The following is a 20,777-nucleotide window of genomic DNA, read 5'->3' as shown; positions in this document are numbered from 1 at the left end:
TTACTATGCTGTGGCTGGACATTCACTTTAAAGTCTTGGACAGTTGATGACAAGATTCTGGACATACTTTGCTGATGCCTTTTAGTGATCTTCCTGTAGTTGTTTAGAGAATGTGGATTTTTGTGACCAGTTTTTTTCATGTGCTGCTTGATCATCTGGAACATTATTGTTCAAAAGTTTCTGGTACAAAATTTAATGCTTTCTGACACTGGTGTTTGTCAGACGTTTGTTGTTACGACTAGTTAAGTTAGCTTTTTTAGTCATTTTTGTCATGAGATTGTTTATTTTGTTTACTCCAATGGGCTGTGAAATGAACCACCTTTCATGCTCTGCTGGTTGCTCAGTATTTGTTATTGTAGCTAGATAAAAGGGGCTGCCATCATTTTGCATTCCATAAGGTCGTTTGCTGGCATACTTCTTGTAAATCATTACATGGCACCTGTTTTCATCTCCGGTAGCATACATTCTTGGATTTGATGCCCTGACATTGCGAATATCTTCACCAGTGCGTGTCTTGGTTTGGCGTTCATGATATTCAATATATTCACATTTTAAGTGATCGTCATAGTGCAGTTTCAAATCTCCCCAACATAAGTTTCTGTGTTCAGCAGCACCAGCCCTCATTCCAAAATGCAGGGCATTGTTAAATCATAGAGTGTTTATCAATGATGACGGTGATGCAGGCCCTAATTGATTGGCGTCATACAAAAGATCAATTTCTTCGTCAGTAATTTCGTCAGCGGCATGTTGTTTATTACTACGACCTTGCCTTTTAAAGTACTTTTGTTTAGATTTTAGGACTGCACGGGTCTTTGAAAACTCATAGCCTGTGATAAGATTAATGCCATAATTGTGTCTCTTTAAATATGCTTGGTTTTATTTATCAGAGAAGTAACGTCTTGCCTCAAAATGACATCATAACTGACATCATAATGTTCTCTTACCGGTTCGTGCGTCAACCGTTGTTTATCGCAGAATATACAGAGCTTGAACTTTTTCTTTGTTTAACTGGCAGACAAATCAAGCCATGTTAGAAGATGTATTTTATTACATATTGTTCTTAAAAATATTGTCAGTGTTAAATGAAAATAAAGTCTGATGTAAGGAGATATTTCAGTCAATAAAAATGTGCGATAAGTTCAAAATTGATATCAACATTTACAGAGGTGGTAGATGTCCTAAATTTCTAGTGCAGTTATTTCATGATAATTTAAGTGATGTATATCGAATTCTTAGTCAAAAATGCATCTGGATAATTGATGTCCAATAATATAATGCTATGGAAACAATTTATACAGCTGACTCTAAATAACCTGTAAAGCACTATATTCATCTTGTTGAAAACAGAACGAAATTCATTAAATATTATGGGCTATTGGCACGACAGCGTAGCCATACATCTTATACAGTTTTAGGAATGCCGATGACATGGCGTACCTGAAGTTATTATAGGCTCGAAAATATCTATACTGGCATGACGGCGTAGCCAGACTGCTAATATAGTTCTTGGAATGCCAGTGAAATGGCGTACCTGAAGTTATTATAGGCCCGAAAATATCTATACTGGCATGACGGCGTAGCCAGACTGATAAATAATTCTTGGAATGCCAATGAAATGGCGTACCTGAAGTTATTATAGGCCCAAAAATATCTATACTGGTATGACGGCGTAGCTCGACTGCAAATATAATTCTAGGAGTGCCAGTTGCTTGGCGTACCTGAAGTTATTATAGGCCCAAAATATCTATATTGGCATGACGGCGTAGCCAGACTGCTAATATAGTTTTAAGGAGTGCCAATGACATGGCGTACCTGAAGTTATTATAGGCCCAAAAATATCTATATTGGCACGACGGCGTAGCCAGACTGCTAATATAGTTTTAGGAGTGCCAAAGACATGGCATACCTGAAGTTATTATAGGCCCAAAAATATCTATATTGGCACGACGGCGTAGCCAGACTGCTAATATAGTTTTAGGAGTGCCAAAGACATGGCATACCTGAAGTTATTATAGGCCCAAAAATATCTATATTGGCATGACGGCGTAGCCAGACTGCTAATGTAGTTTTAGGAGTGCCAAAGACATGGCATACCTGAAGTTATTATAGGCCCAAAAATATCTATATTGGCATGACGGCGTAGCCAGACTGCTAATATAGTTTTAGGAGTGCCAAAGACATGGCATACCTGAAGTTATTATAGGCCCAAAAATATCTATATTGGCACGACGGCGTAGCCAGACTGCTAATATAGTTTTAGGAGTGTCAATGACATGGCGTACCTGAAGTTATTATAGGCCCAAAAAATATCTATATTGGCATGACTGCTAATATAGTTTTAGGAGTGCCAATAGCATTGCATACCCCAAGCGATGGTTGGCATTAAACAGTTCAAATAACATGGCGTACCTAAAGTTGATTATTGGCACGAAAAAAATTCTTACATACCTAACGGGGATTTCCGGTATTATTTGTCAGTATGAGTAAATAAACGAAACCGGTTGGCAAATATTAAGTAACCCATGTACTGTTATTTATTTTTTCTTTACATTTAAAAATATAATTTTGATATGCCCTGTGTGTGTGTGGGTGGGGGTGGAGGAATTGTGTCCCACAATTTTGTGGCCAGTTGTTAAGGACCCAACCTTTGATATTACAACAGTATGACTAAGACAGTATATAACTTATACACTGTCATTTTTATTTCTTGTTGTATGTTTAAAACAAATTTTGATATTTTGTTATACATTGTTGTATGATATCATGTTTATATGTTCCGTCATTTATTATTAAACGACCTTTTCGATTCACATGGTTTTAGTCTTTTCTCTCTCGTATATCAAACAAAGAAAACTTCGTACATTCAATTTACCTTAAAAGGTAGACATAAATAATTTTGATATGCCCTATCTAATGCCTGAAAGGAATATGTGAAATTGTTTTCCAAAGGAAAGTTCATATAATGTCATTTCACAAAAAGTTCTTTGACAAATAGAATCCATATATTGCAAGCAATTATACTCTTCCCAACTGCACATCAATAGGACTATTGTAAAATGTAAGTGTCACTTAACCTCCGTTTGAACAATAATTATTATTGTAAGAACTAGTTTCCAAAGATGCGTCTTTTCTATTACTGACTGCGCATGAATAGACGCTTCTGATGAAAGTAGTACTTACCATATTTTACCATGATCTTTTATCTCACTCTAAACACCAGACATTAAAGTGAAACCCGTTATTTATGTATTTACCACACGGCTGACATCAAAAGGAAACGGTCATATAGGAAAAAATACTAAAAGAAGCTGAAAAGGTATCCAATACACATCTATAAAGGCTATTAAAAGAACTCAGCGTAAGTGTGATTTAATATGATTAAAGAAGAATAATTATAATGGAAAACGTATATAAGAAAGCATTACTTTGGGCAATACTTTATTGTTTCTGTTAGGAATGTGAACTTGATATTTGTACAGTATTCCCAACAGTGACATCCATAATGGATACAATTTTATTGCGATTACACTGTTGGTTAGATTAAAAAGCGATTCAAAACAAAAATACAATAAAATTTTATTACACATTTCAAGAATTGAAAATGTTACAATCAAACATAGAAGTCATGTTATTAATTTACTTTCCATTAGGTAAAACCATGATATTAATTTTGAAGTTAAGCTTCACATTCTAAAGATTTCTTTCTACTCCGCATACCATGATCTGTATTATGTCAAATTATCAATACCGATCTGGTTCTCAAACACAATATTTAGCCGTACTATATCTATGCGTTAATTTTATTCAAACAAAGTTCGAAGCTACATACGTATGTCATTTAAGGATATAAGAATTGACTTTCACGAAGTGTCCAGATATCTAACCGATTAACAAAAAAAGACCACTATTTATACACTAGAGCGGTTACACGTCGTTCTAAATAATTTCACTCGGGCTGTTCCCTCGTGGAACTATTACGCTCGACGTATAACTGCCCAGTTTTTGCAATAAGAGAAAATGTCATCAAAATAGCAATTTTCCCACAGAAGCCCGTTGGTGAAAATTGATCTGAAGACCAATATTTTAAAATCGGTAAAACCAAAAACTTAGCTCATAACACACCTTATCTTTTTTACTGGCTGACATTCGTTCAGATACAATGATGCTTTGAAAAAATATGGTTTGAAAAAAATCTTCATTTTATAACAACATTTCTTACAAATGGCGATTGTACAAAATATAAAAGTTATAAACGTGAGGAACTGTATGTCAGATTTAGTGCATTTACTACAACAGACCTACATTAATTATTTAAAAAAACTTGGTTTTCTTTGACTAAATGTTGTAATCAAAGAAAGTATTAAGATTACGACTTAAATAAGCACATGAAACTGTCACTATGCGGCACCGTTTTACTATATATTCACTATGCAATCATATTCTAAATTCAATTTACGGTATCCTTAATTTATTACTGGTATTTATTACTGGTATACATCATTAAATGTAGTTTATGTATAATGTATTTAATGATATTGAAAATAGTGAATAAATATTAAAATGGCACCCCTTAAGTCAAAGTTTAAACTGTTTTTGTAGAATTTAGATATAAAATTTATGGTGTTTATTTTGAGTTTAAAGTTTTTGACAAAAAAGTGTTTGCTACTTACAAGTAATTCTGCTGCACTAAAATATTCAGTTTTATATTCGATAACTGAATGTTGATAATTTCGTAATAAAATTGCTGGTTTCCAGAAGTAGCAAAACATCTGGCTTATATACAGATTTACCATTCACAAAATCAATAGTGCTTTAACAGTTGCAAGCAGCAAGATCATGCAACATATGGGCGTTACTCAAGACGATTGGTGCGAAAAAGGTTAGTGTTTGCATGTAGCCCTATTCTTTCCCTTAATCTCTAGATTTATTTTAACCCTTATCATGCTGGACACATTGATTATGCCATTACTACCAGTGTAGATCATGATCAGCCTGCATATCCGTGCAGTCTGATCAAGATCGGCACTGTTTGCCCATCAGTCAGTAATTGTTTGGTAAGCAGTCCATTTAACAGTTAATGATATTGCGGTCCAAATACTGAGAAAGATGTTCACGTTTAACAAAATGAGTACTACGTTGTTATTGAATGCTATATAATATGTTCACCAATGCGTCTTCCAAATATGTTTAGATTTGTTGAAGTTATATGTACTGTTTATTAAAATGGTATTAGAAAGTTAAGAAATTTTGTTTCTAATTCTTAGACAATAGGAATCGAACACTATTAATGGCGCAACTGACTATTACACGTTTTTACTTAGTTATGTTTACAAGTAGTTTATTACTATGTTGAAACTAGAAACATGTATTAAGGTATCGTATCAAACCTGCTCAGAGGCAATTCCAAATAAATGCATTAAAGCATTTTGATAGCCGAATCGCAAATAGTTCATATTTTTGTGTTCGTGAAACAGTTAGCCTGTTTTGCTTAAGCACTTGAACTTGACATTGTATTATTAGCACATAACATAATATTATTTCTTGCATCCTATATACAGATATAATATTGCTTCTGGAGTAATTTAGGCGTGTAGATGATGGATAGTTTTTATCTGGAGTTCAATGTTATGAATAGTATATTTTAAGGTAGTGGTCCCGAAATGACAATCGGCAATTTCCGGTCAAATTTGTTTTTTCTCCGTATAGGACTTTAGCGTCTACCGGTTGTCACCGACAAAATGCTCGTATGAGCTACATTTACGGCAAAAGAATGCCGAAATTACAAACGACAATACGAAATCACGCGGAAATAGCCGAATGCCATTACGGTGCTCTACCTTAAAAAGAAAGTTCCACGATGTTGATCTATCTCAGCATCTGTTGTTAAACAATACTAAAACGCATAGAAGTACTACAGATGTATGTATCTTGTCTTATGCCATTTCTAATGATATCAAATAATAATTAAAACAGTCAGTAAATCATTTTCTTACTAAATCAGCGGTGAAACTTATATCTACTGATTGTATTCTTTTTAGGATAGATAACACTTGTTATCGTTTAACACTTATGTCTTTTCTTTTATAAATTAATTAGCCAGTCCTTCTTAATACATGAATATGTTGTATATTATACACCCAGTGGAGACACGTTACAAGTCTGATTTATGTTAGAACATTAAATAAAAGTATGGTCCATTGGTTAGTTTATGTTATTACTATTGCTGGTTCCCCTTTAACATAACACTTTTGAATAATCATGCAAATAATTGGGCTGAACTAAAATATACAAAGTACTTTTACTCTTATTGGTGTTTTAAGAAACTATTGATTTTGCTTATACAATTGTTTATATGTTTTGATAAAATTTATTTTGGAGATATATTAAAAACTAGCAATTGTGTTCCCCTTCCCTATGTGAAAGTCTTGTAAAGTGACGGTACAAAAGAAACCAGGACTTTGTAATTTAAAGCACACTCACGGTCTCTCAACTACAAATCACGTAAGAAACATAAGAATTCATAAGACTTAAGTCAAAAAAAAAAAAAAAAGAAAAAAAGAAAAAAAAAGCAACAATCTTGGACGGGCAACTCTTCCGATTCCCTACAAGTAGACATTCGTAATTATCCCCCATACATGCGATGTGTGATCAATAGTTTCCTTTATCAGATAGACGGAAAGTTGTTTACAAACAGTCTTTAGGTGTTCATTAAACTGAAAACATAGCTTTATAATGCACGTATCTAACATTATCTTACGCATTACGCGGGAAGAATGATTGTACATGTTTCCAGTCGTCAATGAATGCTGTCTGGATATTTGTTTTCCGTCATTTCATTTTTTTTATTAAGACATGAAATAAAGAATTATCTAATGGTCTTTGACCAAAGCAGAGTATACAGCAGTGATGATAATATGAGCCGTACAATGAGAAAACCAACATAGTGCGTTTGCGTTCTGCATGGATCCAGACCAGCATATATATGAAGCAACAGTTTTCGCTTTTGTTTTTGTCGACCAATAAGTTTAACAGTGTTTGTTTACATTTCAATTATATGTGACATTGGTTCTTCATCTATTTATTGGAGATTGATATATGATTAACTATAGATGACCGCATGTGATTACAGCGTTTTACAGAAACATATTAAAACACAATTCATCCCCAAGTTTTGTTAATAGAACTTCGGTAAATAACGTTTTTGGGGAAGGTAAGTTTTGAAGTAAACATCAGACTGAATAATTTGACATTAGTATATCCACGTCTAAAATGATTTATTACATTACACTTGCGGGCAATAATTATAAATACTATCGACACATTTGGCTTGTATTGGGGAGAATGTAAATCTTTTTTCAGACCTTTGGCGTAGTTCATTTACGATGTTCTTATTGGAGGAAACAATCTATTTTCATAGAATAAATTCTGATGAAGTCAACATTAGAAAATAAAAATAAACTTCATTTATTGATCAATAACAACACCCTTTAATAAGACAGATCTTTCATTGTAGGTGCAACACAAACTCAACTTACTTAAGGCTAGTAAATATATTTGAGTAATTATTATAGAATATCACACATTCGTCCGGTCTTACATTCATATAGTAATAAACCCGATGTCCTGAGATCAAAGGAAGTATGTTTAACCGGAACGAAATTAATCAAAATATGTATAGTTTTGCGTACGCATCGTAAATTTAACAGCAATGCGGAATTTAGGCATGAGCAATCAATCAATATCTATATATATATATTGCACACAGTGTATAAGTAAATAGTCGAGATCTAATCTTAAAATATAAACTTGGTTATCAGTGCATTCCCTTATTTGTAAAAGCTATTTCAAAATAGAACTAAGACAGATCTGGTTTAGGAAACTCTCAAGGCAGACTAATAAAATGTGAATATCATTATGAAAATCGATTTATTTTAATCTGAATGTTGAATTTTATCGTAATTCAACAGCATGTTCTTGTTTTGAATATTTAAAAACATGAAGTTTTACTCATACGTCTATAAGCTTATAACAAATTTCCATAGAGTTTTAAGTAATAGTTATAGTATGTGTGAGAGTGTGTTACCAGGATATATCAGAGCTAGGGGTACATCGAGGGTATTTTTCTCTGCACATATCGTCGAGGCCGGTAGGCCGAGACAGATATGTGAAGAGAAAAATAACGAGATGTACCCCTAGCTCTGATATATCCTGGTAACACACGAGCATTACATATTATAACTGTTTTATCGCATAGTTTATCATTAAAATTTATATATTATTTTCATTTAAATTTGTTTATTATTATTTTTACTATTTTGATTCCCTTTCTGCGCCTCGCTGACTGAAACACTAAAACTTCTGTTTTAGAAAATGTGTTCCCCAGATAAAAGTACCCAACAAATTTCTGCATTGGTTTTAAATCTTTGCATTTCATTGGCCAGACATATTGTAAAACTTGTTGTTTTGTTTGTAAAAAAAATCAAAGAAAAAGAAACATTTGAGAAATCTCAGAATTTCATATATTTCATGTATTTCTGAATTTGGCAATAACTATCAAGTTTTTGAAATATTCTAGTTTATTTATTCTTTTACTTTATAAATGTAGGTGTTTGTGACAATTCTTTCTCTGTGAACTGTAAATTGGAGCTAAAATCATCTTTTCTTTGAAAGGAAAAAATTATACTCCCTTGATAGAGAAAAAGTGTTCCGATATATATCGGAACAATTTTACTGTGCTGATATATATCGGAACACTTTTTTTCTTATGAAACTCCATAGAGATTTCCGTGTTGATATATATCGCAACAGTTTTGTAAGATATCAGCACAGTTTTGTAGTAATAATGTGTGTTACTATGTATAAATGCTGCAAAGATCAAAGGAAAACTGCCGCACTATGCGATAAGAAACGTTTAAAGAGAAGTTCCGTTCGTTCAAAAATACTTTTGAATAATTGTTTTGAAGAGTGTTACGGGCTAGCTGTAGATTAAAATATAGCTTTTTTATTTTGTTTCAGTTCGGCTAGCAACGATGCAAAGGAATTTGTGTTAGAGATGATCGGCCTTATGGCAATGGTCTTCTTATGTTCCGGTTTGCTGTATTGTTGCAAAACGTGTCGACAGTAGTGCATGTGTAGATGGTGGTTGGCTACAAGAAGAGAACTCTATAAGCTCAAGATTTTATGTCTACTCAACAAAAACACATTTGAACTTTAGTCAAATGATGTTTAAATCAACATCACAAGCATGATAATTATAATGAATATATGAAAGCCTTTTTTATGGTACAAATAAGCGATGCTAATTACGTAGTTATTTAATGAATAGTCCTTTGTGACAGTATCTTTTTAGGGAACTACACAAAGTAACTCCAGTTCTGTTTGTTGTCAAGAAGGTGTAGCTTGTAAAAGTTGTTAAAGTTTGAAAACATTTTTCAACTTGTGTTCAGAAGCAATTGCTTCTTCATAGTATTAATAGAAATTTCACTGTACATAGTCTTAAAACTATGATTCATATGTTAATTTCATTGTTGTAACTTTACAATCATTATGTTTTTCGTTTAATATGTCATTTTTCAATATTTCAACAATGCAATCAATATCTGTTTTAACATGTAATCTGAACTTTGTTAAGTTTTCTTGGAATAAAATTTCAATGAAAGTAATGTCTTTGTTTGATATTAGTAGTGCTTAGTAGCCCTTTCGTCTGTCTTTTTGATGTACGTGGAGCCTCGAAACAACAGTTTTATGATAATATATACATAATAAATAAGCAAAGCTTTCTATGAGCACATAACGACTTTATCTGTAATATATGTATATATTGCGTTGATATACTCGGAAATTAAGAATGTCTATCAATTCAGCAAATAGATGTCCAAATGCTACGGAAGTGGATCTTTTGACAAAAGAGTGGCATACGTGCCTTTAAGTATCATTTGTATTTTACATTCATATCATTATTGTTTAGATTTTTTTTCTTTTCTGTTCCTTGGCAAAGGTAAGGTACATGTATTGTCGAAATTTGCAAATTAAACGTAACATTAGGTTGTTGTCGTATCACAAATTATTGGCTCTCGGGTAACTGTTTAAGCGGTAACTGTGAAGAGCCTCTTACCGCTTACACAGGTACCTTCGAGTCAGATATTCCCATCCAGAATGGAGACCAGACGCCTGGAGACACGTTACAAGACTGATTTATGTTAGAACAGTAATCGTTCATTGGTTATGCTATTATTTTATTTATTTTATGTTATTATTACTGTTGGTTCGCCGTTTACAAAGCTAAAACTTTAGAATAATCATACAAATAGTTGGGCTGAACTAGAATAAACCGCGTACTTATACTTTAATTGATGTTTTAAGAAACTGTTGATTTCATATACGTTAGAAAAGATGTTGCATCATTCAAAAATGTATTTATGATTTTCGGTTGATCAGTCAATTATCAGCAAAGAAATATATGCATCGTTAAAACTAACGTATTCACTTTATTGTAAAAAAACTATTTTCATTAATCGTAAACATATAAAAGCGTTTCCATACTTTTTCATCCGTACTAATAAACATCACGTAAGCGATCTGATTGAGATCTTTATATCGTTTACTATTTACCTATTACACATAAACGCCATTTATTTATTAGCAATATATATTTATATATTTGTGTACATGTAAATACTTCCCGTGCTAAATGTTCAAAAATAGCCAAATCTCAAACTGGAAACTCGGTAATCAATGATTTATGTTACATATTTCAAAATAATACTACTTGACTTAAGCAGAGAGAACATTTCAAAGCGACTGGTTTTGGACTTATTAAACAAATAAATATTTGGTTACATAACCATTCTTTCAGTTTTCTTGCATTTAGGATGTAAAGGTATCGTAATGCTTAACCCTTAGCTTGCTGGCGGCAAGTGATTCTGCCTTTGCGACCAGTGCAGACCAAGATCAGCCTGCACATCCGTGCAGTCTGATCATGGTCTGCACTGTTCGCTATTCAGTCAGTAAATTTTTAGTAAACACCCCTTCAAATGATAAATGGTACTGCCCAAATTGGAAGATGGACCAGTTCATTATAGAAATTCAGCATGGTAAGGGTTAAGAACCTTTGAGACAACTGTTTATTCATTACCTGATCTTTAAATTATTCAATAAGTAATTAGTATTTGCATCACGTTGTTACTCAACAATCCATATAGGGATTTTGATATTACTTGGCAAAAATGTCCCCCATAGTAATATGATATGTCATGCGCAACACCCAGGCCCTATCTCAAAGGTCAAGGCTACATTTAGAGGTCAAAGGTCAATAGGCTTGTTTCCAGAGTTTGGTCTGCAGACAAAACTGAGATAACTTCGAAACATGCATGATCACTCATATTCTTAGTAGAACATTTCGTATCAGTTGACCATAGTTTTGGTTCTCTTAAGAATTTTAAGAAAAATGAAAAGTGAATAAAAAATCTGTCTCTCATTATTTAATGCAATACGTGATCAGTTGAAAAACCATATTAAAAACGCCCACTTGCTTATTTTTTAAGTTTTTTTTTCAGTCAGGTACTCGTCCAGATACATCTTCGTTAAGGTAGTTAAGGTAGTTCTGCACGTTTGGTAAACCGGAAGTGATGGCGTAACGTCATTTATCCGGAAAATGTAGAGTAAATAAAATCTAGAAAGTAGATCCCTCGGAAGCACCGAGAACAAGGCAAACAGTGAAAATTGCAGACTCGGTTTGATTGAGTCTGTTCATGAGCAGTAATGGAAAATGCAACAATGCCCACGCCCCCTAGCTACGGCTTAAGCAGTATTCAATCTTCAAATCTAAATGAGTTGAAATCAATGATCCCGAAGGACCAGAAAAGCCTGGTTTCGGCGTACGGACGTGAAAATCATTTTATAAATTAATGCCCACCAGTGAGTAAATTTATTACTCTGGCATTGTTACTATCTTTCTAAAGTTAAAACATGATGTTAAAAAAATCTGACAAATTAAATTATTCAAAATAATGTCTTGATATAAGCGAAAAATGTGCGGTTTACTTTAATCGTGGTCAAATATCTCAACAATAAGCAATGGACCTATACATTTTATTTACCACCTTATCGGTCATATGTTTATTTACAACTGTGAGAAGTTTCATTGAAATCTACATTGTAGAACATTTTTTATTTCCGAAAATGTTATGAAAGTTGTGATTTTCCCATAGACTCCCATTATGAAAAATTGCGTGCGGTCCAAATTTTTCAAACCAGTCTCGCAAAAAAATCAAGCACACGACCCTATCTTTCTTATTTGCTGAATTTTCTTAGTATAGTCTGAAGTTTAGAAAAAATAGAGTTTAATCAAATTCTACATTGTAGGAAAAGTTTCGATTCAAACGTGCAGAATTACCTTAAACGTGTGATATCTTCCAAGGACACCACGGGTGTAAGCTCCTCCGGGTTTGAGAGTTTCAATAAATACGCCCATGTCGTCCCTGCTAAGGATAAGGATCAAAACAACGCATCATAAAATACCATGGCTGAAAAAACAAGGTCAATATTGCGATGTAGTTGGGGATTTTTGGCCGGTATAAGGTAACACTGTGTAATTTAAGAATATAATTGGTGCAGATCGCGAGAAAATGGTCCATTCTATGTGGACATGCTATATATTTCATGGTGTTTAACTATTTTCATTCATCTTTTTGAGTAGCGAGCAAATTTTGCTCGGAACATCCCATAGGTTTTTGACATCTTTTGGCTTGTCGCGGTGGCTGCAAATGTCAGAAAATTAAAAAGCAGCCACGCAGCGACAGCAGGCTTGTCTAAGGCACAAGGCAAAATTGCAAGTAATGCAAAATTCAGGACAGCGTTGAAAAACCATCCCTATTCCCACACAAATTGGATATTGGATTAAATGAAATGGGCATGTAGTAGGCACTAAATACTACCTCCATATTATATATAGATTTAAATTTGTATACTAACAAACAGAAATTTGATAACAAATGTGCAACCAGTAATATTGAATTATACCATTATTAACCCTTACCTCGCTATATTTCTATAATAAACTTGTCCATCTTTCAATTTGGACAGTACCATCAACTGTTAAGAAGGGTGCTTGCCAAAAAAGATACTGACTGAATAGTGAACAGTGCAGACCATGATCAGACTGCACGGATGTGCAGGCTGATCTTGGTCTGCACTGGTCTCAAAGGCAGAATCATTTGCCACCGGCAGGCTAAGGGTTAATGACTACAGGATAAAATCAATTTATCAAGTTTAATCTGTAGATATTTGTCAAGTTTAACACTCCATTATATCCTGATATAAAACGTATGTACACTGTAAGGTTTCAGCAACATCGATTTTTAAACTTTTGTATAGATCTGTTTGTATTTCATACGTATATAACCCGATTTCAAAATGTAAACACGGTTAACAGGGCATGTCTTAACTTGTCAAAGGTATTTCATAATAGTAAATGTTTTATAAATAAAAGAAAATGCAGCGCAAATAATTTTTGGGCTGCATGAAAGTTTATCAGAGATGGGATTAAGATTTGGTTTGATATACGTGTTTGTTTTTATATCAGTATTGGCTTTATTACTTCAAGGTATGTGAAATATAATAAATACACACGTTAATTTTAAATCGTTTTTAATATTTAAGAACAATCTTAAATAAATTAGTGTGAAAGCTTGGTTGTATCGAATTACATATATATGATGGAATGTAAAAGGTAGAACAAAAATTTGTTCATCGATATTTAATTGATGAAGAAGAATTGTTTGTTTGTTTGTAAGTTTGTTTATAGTCTCTGTCGTTAAACCGCATAGGCGGCTCGTTCAGACGACTGTTAGAGATGTTAATGGGAGGATAGTACAAAATATAGAAGACGTTCTTATTGCAGAACATTCACTGGTTCTTTTGTGTGCCAGATGTAAATCACCCATACATGAGACCCCTATCCTAATGTTAGTTATTTTAGTTGGATGAACTGGGGATCGAATACACGACTCCTGGTTCCATAGCAGTAGACCATTTCATCTGCCCTAGGAAGAAGATTTACACAATAGATGAATAAAGACTCGTTTAATATTTAATGTCTAGATTCTGTTGTAATTGTGGTTGTTCCTTTGCAGGGTGTTACTTGAAGTAAGAGTAATATTACATTGTTTATCTGTCAAAAATATAGAATGTACAAAGATAGGAAAAATATCAAGCACACGACCCTACCTTTTTTATTTGCTGAATTTTCTAAGAATATTCTAAAGTTTTGAAAAATCAGGGTTAAATCAAATTCTACAGTAGAAAAAAATTGATCCAAAAGTACTGAACTACCTTCTACAATATTTACGGATCCCACATCAAAGGATTACTACAAAGCTGCAGTATGGCCCCTACTATTTCAGTATTCGATTCCTACGGAGTTTTGAACACCGTAGTTGCGAGCAACAAGCTATTAGAAGTCAATGGTCCCATTTTTGTGTTAAAATATTATTGTATTTTTAATAAGAGTGTTTGGGATCAATGACGTCCAAAATTGTTAATCTATTTCTATTTTAGATTATCAAGTTGAAAGCCGCGGAGGTGGTCGTGGAGGGTCGGGTGGTCGGAAGTCGAGCAGAATCAGGAGTGGAGGGAGTGTAGGGAGTAGAGGAAGCAATGACGGGCTAATCAGTCAAATGTAAAATTTATTCAATTCTAATGCAACACGTGCAATTATGATGGATAAATGTTAACAACCTACATTGACTTGACTATAAATTAAATCCGACTTATGCAAGGTAGACGAATGAAAGGTGAAAATCGATATAAAAATTGATTAAATTAGTTCAATCCACATGTTAACTCGATTCATTATTCAAAAGCAACTTCTTAAACATGGATGTATTTAAAGTAGTAATTATATTCAGTGAGCTGATAAGACAGGTCACTTTAGTAAACGCTTTGAAAGAAGTTCACACTTTTCAACATACTCTTGGGATAATTATTTTTGAGTGTGTAACGGCCTGATCGTACATTTTAAATAGGGTTTTCTTATATCTTCAGGCTTGGTCCTCGTGCGAATCCTGTGGTGGTAGAGGTGCTTGGTCTTTTACTTGTGATTTTCCTCTGTATCGTTGTTTGCATATGCAAATGTCGCCGATAGATGTGTGTGTAAGGATGGTGGTTATGTACTGATATAGGGATACAAGAAACATACTTTACACGCTGATCATTTCAGTTCAGCTCAACATTCGCACCCTTAGGTTTTTGTCAATATAATTATTTTGAATTACTTATTCAACACTTTTCAAAATTCACACACAGTTTTAAAGATTTTTTTACGTCAGAATTACAGCAAAGTAGAATAGTGCAATCATAGAACTTTATTTATCTTTGAAATGATCGCAAAATAAGAATTGCTCACACTTTTTATAATGTCAGTTTGAGATATCGAAAACATTTTGTTTCAAACTAACATGCGAGCTTATTATTATGGCATGAACGGCTGCATTTTGACAGCGTTAAGATGAAAATATTACTCGTCAATGAACAATTTGCGTATGTTTGGCAAGTATTTATTGCGAGATTTTACTTCTTTTGTTATTTTCTAATGTGCAATATATACTTTTAACATCGCAGTATGAGTATACAGAAATTTCCATAAAAATAACCGAAAGAGCGAAATTTTATTAAACTGACATAAAAGTGTACGTACTTAAATTCCTCAAAACTGTGCTCAAAAAGTTTAATTTTGATTTTAGCTTTATAACAATGAATTTTTGTGTTATTGTTATTGTACGTTTTATGATTTGTTTTTTTTTGTGTGCTAAGGTGCTAAAGCCTGGAACCGCCATACAAATTAAAGGCTGTTCGTGTGTTCATTTACAAAAAAATGGTTTCTAAATTTAAATATAACAAAAAAAGACAACAAAAAAACAACAACGTTACCGTGTGAAATACTTTAAAAAAAAGTCTGAAAATCAGCTTGAAATTTTCGGATCTCTTGAATCATGGATAAATATCTCAAAATTTAGCCCACGGGCCTATCCATTTTATTTGACCATATAACAGACTTTATGTTTATTAACCATGAGTGAAATGTATTGTAGAAAATGTCTATTCGCAAAAATGACGTTGAAATTGTAGAACAAATTTCATTTATTTAAACGTGAAGAACTAACATTAAATAAAATTAATTTGTCTAGAATATTCGAAACATTTGTGTGTTTTGGTGCCTTTTTAAAAATGGACATGGTTTTAAAATGAGACAAGATATAAGATGGCTTAGATATTTTTATTAACTTTATTGATGACATTCACTAGATAATTATCACAATTTGTGCCAAATTTTAGAAATGGACTTTATGTATTCATAATAACGTTTTGTGTTAGAAGTAGTGTTATTGCTAATAAGTGTACGTCATATACCACATATTCGTATTTTATGCTAGAACTATATTGTATTTAAGAGGTTATATATTGCAGAACCATGTTTTGTTGTATTTCAACAATACAAAGAGGTTATACGTCTGCGGAATAACACAGCACGATGGAGGATTCCAGGGGGCATATAACTGACTTGTATTTTGCGAAATAGTAAACCGTGGTCCTGTTATATATTATTTCAGTTCTTCTAGGCCTTTTTCGGTACAACTAGTAAGTTAGTCTATTCCACCGAATTATCGATTCAGAGCGAATGTTCTGTGATATTATTTCGATTTTGAAAAGTCTTTTGTATAAAATAGTAGATCAAATGTGGCAGCACTATTTCTCGGCGCATGTATGGCGCTAAATAAAATGTTGACGTATATATTATTGTACGTTAATATTACCGTGTCTTAATGAAAGTGTTCATTTTTTTCTTGTCAGAATCAATGATATTTTTCCAGTGATTTACTAGTGTAACCGCCCAAGGGGAATAACTATAAAGAAATCTCCGTATCTGCATGAATTATACCTCTTTTATAAGGTTTGTGAAGTAGACTATCTACTATACGTGGCTCTATCATTAGTTACGGAATTTCATCTGTGTAATTTCTAAATGATATGCCTTTACCAAAATAGCTACATCTTTATAATACTGCAAATGAATTTCTCGGATTTTCATTGGTTAACATGCACGTTATATAAAACCGTATACCCCGTGAGCGAATTTCCCCTTCAGCGGGCCCCTCTACACTGACGGTATATACGGAAAGTGAATATCGATTTTGATTGGCCGTTGCGTAAGGCCATTTTCAGTTTACATTAGAAACAAAATGGCGGACGTCTCTCGATTCGAAAATTAATTCAATGATTACCCTTCTTTGAGATGGTTTCATATCAATCATGGAGTTATTCTATACATTTAATAAAGTTTATTTTCTGGGAAGCTCATCATTTTGTTGTTATTCATAGGAGACAAAGCAGTACGAGTCATATTTTTCTTGCCAATAATGGCAATATTCACCAGTTGATTAAACAAGCACTTAATCTTGTGTACAACACTGTCAACAGGAACTGAACGACTGGTCACTGCAGATAAGTCTGCTTAGTCTGTATAAACTAATTAAATAAACAAAATAACTAAATGGTATCACTTCATAAATTTATTTCTAATAATAACAATACAGTAGCCTACTGTACTGCAGTGAGCAAATTTCAAGACTGGATTAAAAACATTGACAACAACAATTGTTTTTTTTAAAATGAATATAACAGCAAAAAATTTTAACAGGAGTTTTCTTTAAAAACAAATTTAAAATACAAAATTAATTCAACTAAGAGCGGTCAAACCAGCACTTGCCGCGAGGTGTATTCCAGTGCTCGGTGAAACGTTGTAAATTTGAAATAAATCAATATAATAAAAAATAATTAAGAAATAATATATCTCATCCAGTTATTTGTCGTTGAATAAATCATTGTTTGGAGTTCAGATGCGAAGGAATTGTATCACGAGGGCGCAGCCCGAATGATATAATAATACGCATCTGAACGACAAACAATGATTTATTCAAGAGCAAATCACTAATTGAGATGTATTATTTCGATTCTAACACGTTACCAAGGATTCTTGCTGACATTCATTAAATATTTGCCCGTTTTCAATCGGTTTCTTTTCCAGTGCGCCGCTATGCCGTTTGACGCCATGACATAATAACTGTGACATCAGAACAGTGATTTGTTGTATAATAATTCACTGTTTTCTGTCTTCTTTGTTTAATAGGAAAATGAATCGGATCGTGTTAGAATAATTAATTTTACCGGTAGAATGCACTTTAGTGGTCCCTGGAAGTTTACAATGCGCATGCGCAGCAAGTTGGGGATGTGGGGCAAAGCAGGGATGTGGGGGCAGCAGCCCCCAAACATATTCATCTCAAAATAAAGCTACCTCTTTTAACTTTTAATATTTAAGACATTATTAAACTACTATTATTATAGGGACCGCTAAAGTGCAAGTGCTCCAATTTTACAGCAAGTTCAAACAACAATAATCATCATCATTTCAACTGTGTCATAATGTAGTACACACGGAATGACCGCCATTTCCGTGTGATTATATATATATAGTCATGCAGTAGTCCAACTGATTTGACGCCATCCTAGGAAATACTGAGATAATTTTTTCATATGGGCAATATCCCAACTCGCTTGTCGACTAATATCGTCGGGTAATTCAGCATTGTTCCGACATAAATATCTGAATAGAATCATTCAACATGAAAATAAGCCAGGCACTGGATACACCAGTCTAAAAGTGAATTCCAGAATAAAAGTTCCTACTACCTCAACTCAAGAATTTTAGAATGATGTGTAATATTTGAAAAGTAAAGAAATTACAAACTGACAAATCAAACAGAAGCTTGAAAACATCAATACCTGAATTACATACTCATATTTATACTCTTCCAAGTGGCGAATGCGAATTACATACATCAACATTTTTCCATACAGTAAAACCTGTCTTAAACAGCCAGCCAAGGGTGTTGGGAAAAGTGGCTGTTTACAGCAGGTGGCTGCTTAATGCAGGTAATTTATAGAATAAATGACCATTTTGGGAAATGATCAAGACACAGGCTGCTTAAGACAGGTTGGCTGCTAATTAGAGGTGACCGCTTAAGCAGGTTTTACAGTACTGGCATGCAATTTTCGTATCGGGTACGTGGCGTCATTTGTAACATCACTGTTTCGATCTTTTAATATCAAAATTTTCAATTTTACTTTAAGAACTTATTTATTTCATCTACCAGAATAATTCTAAGATTAGATCTAACTCTGTGTATGTAATCAAAATTAGCTTTGCATCCAGAAATATGAATTTGTTCTTTCTCAGAATAATATTGCACTAGTCTAGGATCTGCTGCAGAAATTATGCATATTTTTCGACAAAAATCAAATCATAAAGTCTAAGCAATAAATATATTTGTTGACAAGACTTAGTGTTAGTAATGACTTAGCAGGGCTTATGTCATATGACACAGTTAATTTGACAATAGGTACTGTCCTGTAAGTGACTTCATGAAATACATTTATTAAGTCCAAAATCTGACCGGCTGCAGCAATACTGAAGACAAGAGTTTTTAACATGGTGTAATTTATGTTACCATTATTGTCCTACTAGTCGTAATGTACGTTCGGTGTCAGAGTTTATGTTGCATCTTTGCAAAAATGTTCCATTCCATATGACTGTGTGAAAGGTGCCATATTCTCGGTGTCAGAGTTTATGTAGCGTCTTGGCAAAAATGTTCCATTCCATATGTGTGAAAGGTGCCATATTCTCGGTGTCAGAGTTTATGTAGCGTCTTGGCAAAAATTTTCCATTCCATATGTGGGAAAGGTGCCATATTCTCGGTGTCAGAGTTTATGTAGCATCTTGGCAAAAATGTTCCATTCCATATGTGTGAAAGATGCCATATTTCTGTGAATAGGTTATTCTTTGGCAGTGATTGGCCAGCAGGTATCATCATCATTGGCTATACATACCTGCAATTAAATATAAAAAGAATTTTTTATTCCAAAGACCACACAAAGTATATTTTTCCAAAATTACTTTTAAATGCGACTGAAGTGCATAGATATTCTATAAAATTAATCAAATTTCAGAGGGATTGGCATGAAACTTTACATTATTCTGAAACGTGTATTTGTCAAATTTTCTCGACATAACATTAACCCTTACCCTGCTAAATTTCTATAATGAACTTGTCCATCTTTCAGTTTGGACAGTACCATTAAATGTTAAAAGGAGTGCTTACCAAAAAGATACTGACTGAATGGCCAACAATGCAGATCATGATCAGACTGCATGGATGTGCAGGCTGATCATGATCTACACTAGTCGCAAAGGCAGAATCAGTCGTGTCCAGCATGATAAGGGTTAAAACAACAACAGCACAAATGGAACGCTTTTAATCAATGACAGAAATTTATGAGCAGCACCATTTTTACACAAATATCGGTTACATGAACGTATCACATTATTATCTAAATTAATTTTAATTATAGTAAAATATCTTAACAGAACAATACAAAAGTCATCAATAAATTTATCGGTCGGTTAAAAAAAACCTATAGGTCAGGCTATGTGTCCGGTTACTGGACATCTAAGACACAGGTTAAACTTCCAGTTAACGGATGGCTGGACACTGACACTGCTCATTATTTATAGTTGGGTGTTCTCATTTAAATATCAGCTATGAATAGCTAAGTTTATATTCGAGTGATAGCTATGAATAGCTAAGTTTATATTCGGGTGTAATCATTTAAATATTAGCTGTGAATAGCAATTGAACCACTCTTTGAAAAGGAATATTTTAAAA

General features: G+C 33.3%; 1 long non-coding RNA gene across 1 annotated transcript; it reads left to right on the top strand.

Annotated features, from left to right (window-relative positions):
* The first annotated feature begins 13,460 nt into the window (after positions 1-13,460).
* On the top strand, positions 13,461-17,203 carry LOC128557909 (uncharacterized). The gene is made up of 3 exons (XR_008371501.1): positions 13,461-13,603; positions 14,557-14,677; positions 15,043-17,203. It is a non-coding gene; the product is annotated as an uncharacterized LOC128557909 (long non-coding RNA).
* The last annotated feature ends 3,574 nt before the right edge of the window (positions 17,204-20,777 follow it).

This window comes from Mercenaria mercenaria, chromosome 1 (genome assembly GCF_021730395.1).
Source record: "Mercenaria mercenaria strain notata chromosome 1, MADL_Memer_1, whole genome shotgun sequence".
Lineage (NCBI taxonomy): Eukaryota > Metazoa > Mollusca > Bivalvia > Venerida > Veneridae > Mercenaria > Mercenaria mercenaria.
The sequence above is the reverse complement of the archived record's forward strand: the minus strand, read 5'-3'. Positions and strand labels throughout refer to the sequence as shown.